Source organism: Lissotriton helveticus, chromosome 2_1 (assembly GCF_964261635.1).
Source record: "Lissotriton helveticus chromosome 2_1, aLisHel1.1, whole genome shotgun sequence".
NCBI lineage: Eukaryota > Metazoa > Chordata > Amphibia > Caudata > Salamandridae > Lissotriton > Lissotriton helveticus.
In genome coordinates, this window is record NC_136059.1 from 1,393,973,983 (window position 1) to 1,393,987,924 (window position 13,942).

General features: G+C 46.1%; 1 protein-coding gene across 1 annotated transcript in view; it reads left to right on the top strand.

The window, feature by feature from the left end:
* The window catches only part of PIGG (phosphatidylinositol glycan anchor biosynthesis class G (EMM blood group)), an 809,046-nt gene that overhangs the window by 55,637 nt on the left and 739,467 nt on the right, over positions 1-13,942 (top strand). The window lies entirely within an intron of this gene.

Sequence of the window (13,942 nt, forward strand, 5' to 3'; positions counted from 1 at the left end):
ATTTCACGGGGCTTCTTAAGCGCCTCCTGGCGCTGGCATGATGACGCGCTCCCGCCACCGGGAACCCTGGGAGTGGTAGTCTCCCTCCGGTGACCAGCGTGGGTGGTGTAGGCAAGCAGGCGAACAACAAGTATGGCAGCAGTCCCCCTCCTATGTCCTGACTGCGGGAAGGTGTGCGGCGTCCCCGAGTGATGCACAGCAAGTGGTAAGTGTACAGAGGCGTCCCCACGTTGGTGGGAGGGAGTTACGGATTAGTGGTATCTCTAGTGGGTCCTCAAAGGGTGGATCGTGCTTCACGATGGCTCGTGCAGCTATATTAGCCATACAGATGCTGCCTCATACACAACAGGGAGGTAGCAGATCTAGGGAGGATAAGACCCCTGGGCCACTGCAATGTTCTACTGCCCGTCTCCTTGCTTAGACTCCAGGGCAACATCGGGCGTGGTGCTGAATTTCTGTGCCCGTGGGAGGCTGCGCACCTGTCGCAGTATACTCGCACAGTTCTGGAGTCTGCTGTTAGTGTTGAGCCCCCGAGCCAGGTCAGCCAGCTCCCCGGGCCCGTTCTTGCGTGAGGCGTACTGGACCCGGCTTTGGCGTTTTGTAGGGTACAGAGGGTAATTTAGCGCCCCTTTCCATCAGTGGTATCTGTCATAAATCCAAGCGGACACTTTCTTCTGGTAGATACGTTTTAATCCAGAGATAACCAAACGTACACTCCGCCAGCTGATTAGACCACCAACTGACCAAGTGTAGAACTTTACACAATAGAATAGGATACACACAGGTATTCTGGAAGGAATAGATGTCATGGACACAAAGTAAAGCGTGTAAGATACTGGTAGCCATGTTGGAATAAAATGCATGTACATCACATTTTCATCCTTTACAGAGAAAAAACAAATAAAAATAAAACCAAGTAAACTTAACAAACACAACTAAATTAACAGCAGTAATCATTCAAATAAGCAGGAGGTGTACAGCACCTTAAACTTTTAGCTCTTAATGAGGAAGAAGTATTTTGGAGATTACAGGCGTTGTAAGGGACAACACTCAAATCACCAGTGACACCACTGCAAGCATCACCACCACCTACATCCCTTTGACAAGCAGACACAAGTGAATCATCAGCAACTTCTGTACTGGTAAACATATAACCACTACTGGACTGTAAACCATTATGAGAACCTTTAACATCATGGTTGGGAACTATTGAGAACGATAAAACAGGTTCTTTTTTTTGATAAAGTGCCACACGTCTTAGTTTCCACTTCTCTCCATTGGTCAAAACAACATAATGAGAAAAAACATATTTGACCGTGTAAGGCCCCTTAAACTCTGAAAGACCCTTAGATATTCTTCTAGGTTTTACTTTAACGAAATCACCTCTAGAAATTGAAGGAGAACAGGTGGAACTAAAAATAGGAACAGGGTCGCGATGACCACCTTTAGCAACAAAATCTTTGATCTATGATGGTGTACGCTTAGTGCCAGGAAGTCTACCACGCATAAGTTCAAAAGGGACTTGTCATTATTGCTGTGTGTTGTGGTGCGATAAGCCATACCATCTCTTGAACCATATCAAGAGCAAATCCACTACTGGAGCAAGCCATTTGGATTATCCCCTTGACAACACAGTTTACTCTCACACACAGACCATTCCCCTATGGATTGTATAAGTATGAGCAATGATGTACCACACCACCATGAGACGGGGAAGAACACATTTTGTGAGAGATAAGCTGGGTACCATTGTCCGTGATGAGTACAGAAGCATAACCTTCCTCTTGGAAAAGATTTTTTTAAGAAAGCAATAGTAGTTTCAGTGGTGATATCCTTAACAAAACTGACAGTTAACCACTTGGAATAAACATAAATGGCCACTATGGCAAAGCGAAGATTGACAGGTAGTTCGTCCATGTGCCCAATAAAATCGAGACAAACACCATGCCATGAACAACTTGGAGCAGTTATGTGACCAATAGCTGAACTACTAGTAACTTTAAGCCTTTATTCACCCTCCCTACAAAAAGAGCACTTTTCCACCCAGGACAAAACTTGTGAATCCATGCCTGGCCACCAAAAATCTCCTTTGAGTCTGGGTTAATGTGTGTCCTAAGTGTCCTTCATGGGCGAGTTTGAGAAGCTTGGGCCTTAAACTGGAAGGAGGAATTCATTCATCATCTCTCATGAGAACATAGTCACCACAGACTGCCAACTCATTCAAAACACTAAGAAAAGGACGGGCTGAGACATGTATACAATTTTCTCGTCTGGAACCTAATTTGACCAAACCCAACATTTCTTTGAGAACAAGATCTTTTGCCATAGCTGCACACCATTCATCGTGTGTAAAGGTACCCTCACAAACAGCAAACACATCTTGCACTGAAGCAACAGCTCCTTCTTCATTGGCAACATCCAAAGAAGCATCATCACGATCTTCCCACTTGATAGCAAGTCTAGAAAGACAATCAGCTTGAAAGTTGCTCCACCCCTGTATATGAGAGATGTCATACTGATACTCTTGAAGTTTGGCTGCTAGTTTTGCTAACCTGGGGGAACCCTTTCCAGCCCCACCAGGAAATAGAATGCGAACCAAGGGCTTGTGATCCAGTCTTAAGAAGAAATTTTGTGCCCCAAAGAAAAGTACGAAAATACTGAACACCTCAAGCAGCAGCACAAGCCTCTTTTTCAATTACTGAATAATTTTGCTCTGAAGGTGTAAGAGTCCAAGATGTGAAGGCAATGGCTCTCTCACCCTCAGGGTGTTTCTGCAGGAGTACAACGCCAAGACCTGTAGCACTAGCATCTACCAATACAACAGAGGTACGCCTTCTGTCAAAAAGAGCCAAGACATTGGCTTCATATATTTCTTTTTTTATTAGATTAAAGCATGTCGTTTGATCAGTGCCCCACACACATTTTGCACCTTTCTTGAGCAAAACCTTCAATGTCAAAGTTTTGTCAGAGAAGTTCTTCTTGAATTTAGAATAATATTCAATTAACCCCATGAAGGAAAGCGACTGATCTTTGTCAGAAGGACATGGAGCTAGGCGAATAGCCTTCAAGAGATTCCTTTTGGTATCGAAGCTTTATTCGATATAGAAATATCTTAAAAGCACACAACAATAAAAATACAATTCATGTTATTAATTAAAACACTTAATAAATAATTAAAAAGCAGAATAAAACAGCATTAAACCATTTACAGCTTTGAGTTAGTTAAAAAGGAAAATAACAGGAGACCGCCAGAGAAAAATTCATCGCATAGCTTTAAGTCTAATCACCCACGCCCAGCTAAGAAATTTAGCTACCCCACAGGCCAGTACAGTATTAGGGTCAGATTGTAAGATTCTTAACGCTGGTGCATAGCCTCTAGTCTTGAGTAGCCGACAGACTGGTTTTAGCCATTTAGATCTAGGCTTATTGTAGGCACTGCAGACAAAAAAGACATGTGGGATGGTTTCCAATTCAGCACAGCAGTGTGGGCAGGTGGCAGGTGTCTGATGGGGGGGTTTGCATTTAGAGGTGCGATCTCGGACTGGTAGTGTTCCCGTTCTAAACTGGATATATAAGGCCCTATCTTTAGGTTTTCTGATTAAATACATATAGGGTTCAAGCAAGGGTACTGATTCCTCACACCCAAGGTATTCACTCTGTTTGACAAGGAATGAACATTTTTCTTTCCGTAAAGTAAGTCCAGCGTCAGCAATTTTTTTAAAAACAGTTTCAGTACTTGGTTGTGATCAGCAATAGAGTCACCAAACACCAGAATGTCATCTTGAAAGAACACTGCTTTCTTGATGCCCTTAAACAAATCGATAACCAAATGCTGAAAACGCTGGCTGCTGAAATGAGCCCAAAAGGAAGTCTTGTAAACTGGAATTTCCTTCAGTTGTTATGAACGCAGTGAGATGTATCGAGCCACCATGTAATTTTATTTGTTGATGCGCGTTCTTAATATCTAACTTAGGAAAGAACCTCGCTCCCTCCCAAGTGGACACTAATTCTCCACTGTTGGGTAAAGGAAATGTGTCTGCTACTACGCATTTGTTTAGTGATCTCAAGTCCACACAGAATCTTATTTTGCCATCAGACTTTTTGGTGATGACGACTGGGCACACCCATGAAGAAGCTTCTACAGGTTCTAGTACACCACTTTGTAACATGTCATTAATTAAGGACTTGACCTCCTCCCTAAAAATTAGGGGAACTCTTCTTGTGTTGAACTGGTAGAGCATCCGTACTCAATTTGATTTTGTGTACATATCCTTTCAATTCTCCAAGTTCATTTCTAAAAACAGTCTTGACTTCTTGCAAGATGTTATCTAGGGTATAATCATCCACTACCATAACTTGACAGGGTGCCCTGGGATTGACTATAATGTGAAGATCGTATTGATGGACCCAACCTAAAATTGGTGGACCTTCAACTGAAACATAAATGTTGCCCCTAGTAGGCCTGTTGTGGAATAAAATGTCTGCTTCAAAGTAACCCAATCAATCATTCAGAAGATTTGTAAAGCGCACTACTCACCTGTGAGTGTCTCAAAGCGCTGGGGGGTGTGCTGCTACTGCTCGAATTGCCAGGTCTTGAGTAGCCTCCTGAAGGTTCGTGTTGTATAGCGTTTTAGGACCCTAGTGTAATTTTCCCGATTCATGCCCTTATATAGGTATTAAATACCGTATCCTTATATAGGCATAGAAATCATAACTATATTAAGACACAACTCAAGTAGTCCTAATACGGCTTGGCTACTTCCACTAGTTCAGAAAATCTACAACGATTTCCTGGAAAAACCCGCCTTCAGCAGTCAGGGACTTCCCCCTGCATGAATATTGATTTATCCAAGAACTTATGGAGTTTTCAGAGACTTAAGTCTCTAATAACGTTATTATGTCCAAACTTACGTCAAACTCTGCACCTTCAAGGTATAAATATGCCCACACTTGTCCAAACAAACACACGGTGGTTTGGAGCAGTTCGACTATCTACTTGCCCGACGCGCCCTGCTGCAGCAAGTGACGAAGGAAGCCGACCCTCCAGCTGACGCACTGAGAGGCGCTGAACTTTCTCCTGCCGAGAAATCTAGCTCCAGTGTTTCCAGGCTACCCTTGCGGGTTGTTGGGAAATCGAGTCCTGAGAGATAGATACCAGACCTCCTACATTCTAAAACCAAGGTACGAAGCTGATTAGACCCTAAGAGAATTCTTGGAATAGATTCTTGGCAAAGAATACTAAAACTAGGCTACACTATACTTACTTCTTCCCTTGTACTAGACCTAGGTTAGGTACACCGGGGTAGGCGTATTTTAGAAGCACCAGTTGAGTACTTTTAGTCATTATTTATCACTGTATGTATTTTATGCATTTTAGGTATTTTATGGCTTAGAAACCATATCATGCTTTTATAATATTATTTTATAATACTCTTCATACTGTATGCTTTGTACTTTACCACAAGTATTACAATTGCAGCAGTTCATTTCTTATGCTTGAGAAAGAAGACTGTTCAATAAATACCTTTTATTGAAAATGCCCGTCTCTCTATTTCTCTGCACCTCTGGTGAAACGAAGCATGCACGATTGACTGAGTGAAATAACTATCTATTGTTTCCGCGACTCTAGAGATATATTTCTTATTCTTGGGAAACAAAGTTGTCATGTTTTAAGCAGTTGTCAGAAACTAATCCCTTCGTGTTCATTCGAGAAAGTTTCTAGTGATCTCTGAGCTTGCTGGCACACACACAATTAAGTCTAGTATATTCGGTAGAGACCTAGTCGACTTCAGTCCTACGTCTAATCTACAGGATATACTATTCCAATGCGCAGAGCCTATTGGGCATATAGGAACTACACTACATTAGTAGGCCCTGGGTCTGCCGTAGGAGGGTGGGGAGGGTTTCAGGTCTTGGCGGTAAGGTGGGAGAACGATCTGCCGCCGGTGGTCGCTCTTCGGATGTGGGGGTGTAGAAGGTGAGTAGTCTGTTGAGGTATGCCGGTCCACTGTTTTGGAGTGCCTTGTGAGCAAGGGTGAGGAGCTTGAAGGTGATTCTCTTGTTGACGGGAAGCCACTGCAGGTCTCTCAGGTGGGGTGTGATGTGGCTCTGGCGAGGGATGTCGAGGATCAGGCATGCAGAGGTGTTCTGTATGCGCTGAAGTCATTTCAGAAGGTTGGCCGAGGCTCCTGGGTAGAGGACATTTCCGTAGTCCAGCCTGCTGCTGACGAGGGCCTGGATGACCGTTCTTGTTCCGGTGGGAATCCACCTGTAGATCATGCGGAGGGTGTTGAAACAGGAGGATGAGACGTCGTTTACTTGCTTGGTCATGGAGAGTGATGAGTCGAAGATGAATCCAAAGGTTGCGTGCGTGGTCGGTGGGTGTCGGTGCTGCTCCCAGTGCGGTCGGCCACCAGGAGTCGTCCCAGGCTGAGGGGGTGGAGCCGAGGATGAGGACCTCCGTCTTGTCCGAGTTCAGCTTCTGACGGCTGTTCTTCATCCACTCGACGACAGCCTTCAATCCTTTGTGGAGGTTGGTTTTGGGGGTGAGGGGGTCCTTGGTGAGGAAGAGGATCAGCTGGGTGTTGTCGGCGTAAGAGATGATGTTGAGGTCGTGCAGTCGGGCGACGTGGGCGAGCGGTGCCATTTAGATGTTGAACAATGAACAGCTGAGGGATGATCCTTGGGGCACGCCGCAGATGATCTTGGAGGCTGTGGACCGGAAAGGGGGGAGGCGGACGCTCTGGGTTCTGCCGGAGAGGAAGGAGGCGGTCCTTTCCAGAGCCTTGTCTCGGAAACTGGCGTTGTGAAGGCGTGTGCGTAGGGTGCGGTGGCAGACAGTGTCGAAGGCGGCTTATAGTTCCTGGAGGATGAGGGCCGCAGTTTTGCCGTTGTCCAGCAGGGCCCTGATGTCATTGGTGGCGGCAATGAGGGCAGTTTCAGTACTGTGGTGGTTGCGGAACCCAGACTGGGATGGGTCCAGGATGTTGTTCTCCTCGAGGTAGCGGGTCAGTTGTCCGTTAACTATCTTCTCGATGACCTTCGCCGGGAACGGGAGCAGGGAGATGGGCCGGAAATTCTTGAGGTCCTTCGGATCCGCCTTGGGTTTCTTGAGTAAGGCGTTGATCTCGGCATGGTTCCAGCTTTCTGGGAAGGTCGTGGTCTCGAAGGAGATGTTGATGGCCTTGCTGAGGTGGGGTGCGATGGTGGCTCTAGCTTTGTTGAAGATGAGGTGTGGGCATGGGTCTGACGGAGAGCCGGAGTGGATGGTGTTCATTATTTTGATGGTGTCCTCGTCGTTTATGTTGGGCCAGGTGAGCAGGGGATCGATGCGGGTGGTGTTGGTGGCTGTCGGTTTTCGAAGCTGTCGTGGATGTCTGCGATCTTGCGATGGAAGAAGGTGGCTAGGGAGTCGCACAGGTCTTGCGATGGTGGGATGTCGTTGGTGTTGGAGCTGGGGTTGGAGAGTTCCTTCACGATGTTGAAGAGCTCTTTGCTGTTGTGCGCTTGTTGTCTAGGCGGTTCTTGAAGGAGGCCCTTTTGGCGGACCTGATGAGGTGATATTGTCTGCGGATGGCGTTCTTGTGGGCTGCGTGGTTGTCCGGTGTCTGTTTGCGGTGCCATTTCTTCTCTAGTTTTCGGCAGGTTTGCTTGGAGGCCTAGAGGTCCGCGGTGAACCAGCTGGCTTTCTTGTTAGTGCGTCTGTTGGAGGGTTTCTTGATCGGGGCAAGAGTGTTGGAGCAGTCGTCGATCCATCGCCTGAGGTTGCGGGCCGTGGTGTCTGAGTCGGTGGGGTTGGCGGGTGGGCTTCAGGCGAGGGTGGTGTTTAGCTGGTCTTCGGTAACTTTGCTCCAGCTGCGGCGGGGGATCTGTTGAGTGCGGTGATGCATGGTGGGTTTCTGGAAGGTAAAGTAGATGCAGCGATGGTTGGTCCAGTGGAGTTCGGTGGTGTGGTTGAAGGTGACTTGGGAGCTAGCAGAGAAGATGGGGTCAAGCGTGTGCCCGGCAGAGTGGGTAGGTGTTGTGAGGAGCTGTCTGAGTCCAAGGTTGGCGAGATTGTCAATCAGGGGGGTGGAGTTAGTGTCGTTGCTGTTATCGAGGTGGAAGTTCGGGTCTCTGAGGAGGATGTAGTCTGTGGAGACAAGGGCGTGCGTGCTGACGAAGTCGGCGATGGAGTCGCTGAACTGAGGCCGGCGTCCAGGGGGTCTGTAGACGAGAGTTCCTCTGAGGGTGGTGTTGGGGTAGGTGTGGATCTGGAAGTGCAGGTGTTCGGCGGTGTTGAGGGTGTCGTCGGGGCTGGTTGAGATCCTGAGGGTGTTCTTGTGGACGATGGCGATTCCATCTCCTACTCCGTTAGTGCGGTCCCTGCGGGTGATTTTGTAGCCGTCCGGGATGGCTATGGCGATGTCGGGTGCCGATGAGGCGTTCATCCAGGTCTCTGTCAGGAAGGCGAAGTTCGGGGAGGATGTGTCGAGCAGGTCCCAGAGTTCGATGGCGTGTTTGTGTGCGGAGCGGGTGTTCAGTAGTATGCATCTGAGGTGGTTGCGTTCTGTCGTGGTGGGCGGTTTGGCGGCTCGGAGGCTGGTGAAGCTGCAGCTCCGACAGGAGAAGGGTCCTTTGGTGCGCATCAGGGCGGCCAGGAAGCAGGTGTGCGGTTGTCCGTTGTTGAGTGCATGGAGGGTGCTGGCGTTGTAGTGGTACAACAGGGGGTGGTGATGGACGGAGCATCTGAACCAATCAAACACTCACACCCAGTGAACAGATCTGGGTTTAATCCATAACCGTTCTTTAGCCCACTTTGCCACCCCAGTTCAGACATGGCCATATGCAAATCAGTCTGACCCCGTGCCTCATGGGAACAGTCCAGCCTGAACTGCCAAGCCATGCCTTCCCTGGACCGGAAACAAGCTTCCGAGGACCGGTTTCTGGCATTTCAGCCATTTTCAGCCCGGCTTGCTTGAATCCAGTGGCAAAGTAGCAAGGGACTCACGTCTGAGCATACCCTGGCAACTTATGGCGGACAAAGTGGTACAAAAGGGGGTGGTGATGGACGGAGCATCTGAACCAATCAAACACTCACATCCAGTCAACAGATCTGGGTTTAATCCATCACCGTTCTTTAGCCCACTCTGCCACCCCAGTTCAGACATGGCCATATGCAAATCAGTCTGACCCTGTGGGAGGGAGGAGCAGCTAGGAGGCGAGAGCGGGGAACGAATGGGCAGGCGGGGGGGCGGGCCCGCAGGGGACGCAGCGGCGGGAAAAATGGGAAAACGGGCGTGAGCACAGGGCAGGGAGAAAAGAAAACAGAGAGGCACCAAAAACAGGACAACAGAATCAAAACAAAACAATAGGCAAAATAACAGAACACCAGAGTCAAAAAAATATAAGGCACAAAGAACAGAACGACAGAATCCGCAATGCGAGCAGCAGAGGCACACAACTCAAGCTGAGGAGCCCAAGCTGAGCAGAGCAGGAGGACACGGTCACACAGGTGGTGCTGTGCGGCGTGGGGAAGCGACCTACCTGTGTCAGGGTCAATGGTCGCTCTCCTCACCGCGCAGCGCCGCCATTATGAGGGGAATTGGGAGGGAGGAGCAGCTGGGAGGCGGGAGCGGGGACCGAATGGGCAGGCAGGGGGGCGGGCCGCAGGGGACATAATGGCGGGAAAAACTGGAAAACTGGCGTGAGCACAGGGCGGGGAGAAAAGAAAACAGAAAGGCACCAAAAACAGGACAACAGAATCAAAACAAAACAAAAGGCAAAATAGCAGAACACCGGAGTCAAAAAAATATAAGGCACAAAGAACAGAACAACAGAATCAGCAATGCGAACAGCAGAGGCACACAAATCAGGCTGAGGATCCCAAGCCGAGCAGAGCAGAGCAAGGGGACACGGTCACACAGGTGGTGTTGTGCGGCGTGGGGGAGCGACCTACCTGAGTCAGGGTCGCTCTCCAACAAATCTATTGGGTTACCCTGGAAACCTGCAGGAGAGATATCACTTGTTCGTAAAGTTATACTATCCCACTCTTTCTCAAACATGACTTTGGGTATGATGGTATATCTGGAACCTGTGTCAACGATAAGAGACACTTCACACCCCTCAATAATAAATAAGGCTTTAGGTCTGTTCTCCTTTTTATCCTTCTCAGGGATTTAGTCATCAACACCAACAACCTATCTGCCTCCCTGGGTACAGAAGATGCATCTTGTACAAACGCTACCTTAGAGCGAACTTTGGTTTTGCACATTTTTGAAAAATGGCCATGCGACCACATTTTAAACATTCCTTATTAGACACATAACAAAATCTCGATTCAGATGTGTGACCATAACTGCCACACCTTGAACACATCTTGTTGGAAGTTTTTACAAAATTATTTTTTTTGTAAAATGACTTTTTCTTTATCACCTAAATCCCTTTCTTCTGCTACACACTCTTCTGACACTTCAGACACCTCTTGTTGTGTACTATTTTTCTGTAGATCCTTCATACAAATTTCTGACTGTTCAATGACTTTTGCTAAGTCAATGGCAACTTTTAAAGTTGGATTCTTGGCTGCCCATAACCTTTCTTGTATTTTGCGACTGTTGCATTGCACTATCAGCTGATCTCTATACAACTCATTGGTCATGGTGCCAAACTTGCACTTTAGTGATAGTTCACGAAGACGTGCAAAAAATTCATCTATTGAGTCCTCATTGCGTTGACGATGAGTATAAAACTTATAACGGTGCATTACTAAATTTTCTTCCTTAGCAAATATTACCTCCAATCTGGAAATAGCTTCTTTACCATTAGCTTGTAACGCCTGAGGAAGAAATCTGAAGCTTTGTTGCCCCTCCATGCCTAAAGTGCTGAGAAGTAATGCTTTTTTCCGCTTATCAGAAAATTCCTGACCGTCTAATGCATCAAGATAGTTCACAAAAATTTAAATCCAGTCCTCCCATGTTATAGAGGGAACACCTGGTTCACTTAAGAACTGCGGACGTAGTACAACTGCAATTTGTTAAGCCATAAGAGCACAAATAATAAAACAATAGAGAATTGTAAATAATAAAATAAGATTGTGCACACTTTGTGAATGAAGGGAAGTGTAAACAAAGTAGTTTTAAAGAAACAAATCCAACATAGTCATGCACGCAAATATGTGCAAAAGGTCACTGCAGAAATGTTATTGTGAAAAAATAGGACAGTGTAAGAAATAAGCTGCTTCGCTACATGCCCCTAATCCGAGCACATAACACGCTCTCCTGATACTAAGGGTCAATATATAAAAGCTGTGTAAAAGCCAGCAGGCAAAGTTAAAATGTTTAAAAACTACTCTTAAAATCATCTAAAAGCAAACTTCCCTTTAAAATATTCATAAAAGCCTCAAAAAGTCAATATACTATTTGAAATCCCAAGCACTCAGAAAGCCATGGTGCCTAAAAACATAAAGAAAACATTTTTTAATTCATATTGTTTAAAAAAGGGCCAAGTGGTTCCCACCACACGAAAAAAGCCAATTGTTTGTGTTCAGAGTGGTAGACTCAACATTGCTGTTGCCCACAACTGTAGATGACGTTCGCAGAGGCGCAGCTTGAAGCAGGTTTATGGAGCAAAAGTGATTCCATCCGGTTCCCACAACAGCCGTTGAGGGAGGAAGTTCCTCCCGTAAGTGTATTGTAGAGTTGGTGTCCATTTTACTAGGAGCCAAAGCATCCCAGGATGGCTTGAAGAATGAATTCATCAGCAATACAGTACAACCGGGGGCGCAACCAATTGTGATCCTAGGCATAGATCCAATATGGAGTAGCGGCTTGAAAGCAGGCAGTGGAATACAGGTTGTACGCAGTGAAGCCAGACAGGCCCGAAGGACAAGAACCGGTGCTCATTTAGTTCTCAAAGCCAAGGTGAGCCAAAACAGTGTTCCATGCGCTCATAGCATCACAGCACAAGCAGTGCTATCTCCATGCCGGGTTGAACTGGGACGTGCATTACAGAGCAGAGAAATTAAGATCAGGATTCCCTCCACAAGAAGCAGGACAAGCAGGAGACCTCCAAAAATGCTTCCCACCACAGAGTGTTTGAAAGATGTTATAACTCTGAAAATTGTCTGAAAGGTGCTAACCAGTCCAGAACCAATGCATTTAAAGATACAATGAACCTGCTCCCCAAAATGCAGTGGTAAGTTAGTGTGGAATAGTGTCTGTATCTCAGACGAGGATCTTGCAACCTGGACAACATAAGTCTCTCTGGCTAAAGTTAAGGCCACATCTTTTTGAGAAAGCGCAGCTTTTAGTTTGCTCAGAGAATCAAAGTGTATGTTTGAAACATTTATCGAAGGCCATAGCGTTGCCTCCCTAATTATGCGGGCAGTTGGAAACAGTACTCTTCTGCAACAAGTGACTATGGAATTAACCGTTACCAAATAAGCAAAGCCCTGTTCCATTCCAGAGCAAACTTGGTCTTTCAGCATCAAATAGTTCCCATTCAAGAGTAGCTTGAAAACCGGATGAATCACTGCAGCCTGAGAACCCTTCAGATAATGGTCCAAGTTCGCAACTGAAGCATTTCATGACCCATGACGAGAAATGTCCTTGCAAACTACGGACACTCTTAAAGCATCCTCACAGTCTGAACCACTAAGGAAAACCTCTGTGTCCCCTTTCCTGCATCTAAATTTGAATGATAACTCTCAGTACTCATGCACATAACCTTTCCCTAGCACTTCGTATCTGGCTACCTGGTGGTATTGTAGACAATATTGGAATGTGCAAGTCGTGACAAGTAGGGTGATGTAACTGTGGATTATCAAGTCCAACCACAAAGAAAGGTAATTGGTCTAATTTTTTAATGTGCAACATGGTATGTTTTGCATCTCTGCGTTCCATTATTCTCTGCTGTTACGTTAGATCATATGAAGAAAACAGACTCGTACTATTGATGTAACGCCATGGCACATCCGGAATGTAATGCTTGCAACGAGTTGTGATTGTCCATGTTATACAATAGACATGTTTCGCTGTATTATGTCAATTGCAGAAGATACTATGTTGCCTAGTGTATACATTCTGGCTGATAATGTTGTCATACCATTGTCAACCACAGCCAAAGCCTTTTCTAAGTTAACCCTGTCGATCTTGTGCAGTCTCTCAGCAGCTTCCTGTTGAGAATTTTTCTCCAGCTCATTGTATGAGAAGCGCTTCTCTCAGCAGCTTCCTGTTTAGAAATTTTCCACAGCACGTTGTATGAGAAGCGCTTTTGACGTGGGTTCAGGGGACCTAAGAGAAAATCCCTGCGATCCATGTCATCAGAAAAAAGGGACAAGTGATGTTTCACCTGGGAGAGTGTTAAGGTTTTTACCCAACTTACCAACACTATATGATGTCACCACCTCCAAGTGTTCTGTTTGTACATATCGCTGTACATATTGCTGATCAGGCCTATTGATACTAAAACCTTCGGTGTCACCCATGAATCTACCTTGAAACCCATTAGTGTCCACAGACAAACCAACCATCCCTTCCAATTGGGGTCTGATGAATTAAAAGAACCATTAGGTATCATGGTATCTAGTGTATCCTCACTGAAGTGTGTTAAGTGCTGCCAGCTCTCAAAAAGTGAGCATGCAGGAATACAAGGTGTGTTCAAATCCTGAATCTTGGCTATTCCAAGACAGGAAGTTTTTTGCACTCTTTTGTTTAGGAAAATCATTTGTTGTGGTATGAGGCATGCTCTGAATAAGGCATCAGTTCCCTGAACCTGCCAATCTTTTGTTCCCCAGACAGATTTTGTGTCTATGGTATCTTTTCAAGTCAAAACCTTGTACAGACAGTTGCGAAATAAAGGAAGCAGAGTATACCATCTTGGTGTTTGTTAGTATATTTTTCTTTGCAGGTGTATGTGCAAGCCTATAATAAGAGGCTGGGTCTGATGTGTCAAAACCAGAATAATA